The sequence below is a fragment of the Castor canadensis genome, chromosome 4, assembly GCF_047511655.1.
Source record: "Castor canadensis chromosome 4, mCasCan1.hap1v2, whole genome shotgun sequence".
Taxonomy (NCBI): Eukaryota; Metazoa; Chordata; class Mammalia; order Rodentia; family Castoridae; genus Castor; species Castor canadensis.
Genome location: NC_133389.1, coordinates 138,237,277 through 138,238,295, shown reverse-complemented (window position 1 = coordinate 138,238,295; position 1,019 = coordinate 138,237,277). Strand labels below are relative to the sequence as shown.

General features: G+C 37.2%; 1 non-coding gene across 1 annotated transcript; it reads right to left on the bottom strand.

The window, feature by feature from the left end:
- Positions 1–262: 262 nt before the first annotated feature.
- LOC141422945 (small nucleolar RNA SNORA51) lies at positions 263–394 on the bottom strand. Its single transcript, XR_012447636.1, has one exon. It is a non-coding gene; the product is annotated as a small nucleolar RNA SNORA51 (small nucleolar RNA).
- Positions 395–1,019: the final 625 nt, after the last annotated feature.

The window sequence follows — 1,019 nt, the reverse complement described above, 5'->3', positions numbered from 1 at the left end:
AGAGGTGTTTCCTTACCCTCTCCTGCAGGCCACTATGCAGACTTTTCTCTAGAGTTCTCCTTTCACCAATGGTGGATACTTCTGTGACTCGTGGTTCATATACAGGGCTTAGTTTCAAATTTCTAACTTAACTCTTGTTGCCATTGAATTTAAAGTCCAAATTCTGGAACTTTAAGGCCTATTTAAACTTCATAAACACCCTGGGGTAAAACTTGGCCATCAATTTTTAGTTTCTTCTGTTTTGTTTTTTTTTTCTCCCAACCCATGTCTTTCCATTCACTATATAGACCAGGCATAGGGGCTGGGCTGAGGTGAATATGGGGAAGGCTTACTTTCCTTCCTTTTTCTATATAGTCAGTGTAAGAACACAGTCTGTGGTAAGCACCAGGAGGCTTTTAGTTTCTTCTTAATTCCTGGCAGTTTCCAATTCCTTTTTGCAAACTAGTCTTGGTATTTACAGAATACTTTATTAAAATTTTCTAACAGTTTAGATGTTGGGAGGAAAGATTCTCTATTAGGTTAGTCCACCATGCCCCAGAACCATTTTCTTTTCTCTTGAAACTTAGGCATTTGCGTATGTAAAGTAGGGATAATGATAGCATGAACCCCACACATTTTGGTAAAGATGAAATAAGGTAAGAATTAAAATGTTTAGGAATGTACCAAATACATAGTTAACTGCATACTAAATGCTGGCCTTTATTGTCTAGATGCTATCACTAGAATTGTCAGTATTCTCTTGGGATTAATCTCAGACACAGCTATTAATACTTCATTAGAACAACAGTTTGGTGGGTCTGCTACAACTCGCCAAATTAATTTTGCAATTATTTCTCTTCCAGACACAACAGCAGTTTTTGTTTGCATGATTTGTCCTGGTTAGGATCTACCAATATATCTTATGTCTGGTGTTAGTTTTCTACTACTATAGTAAAATACCTCAGATAATAAGGAAAAAAGGTTAATTTGGCTCAGAGCTTTGGGGATTCTAGTCCATGATTGACTGGCCCTGTTGTGAG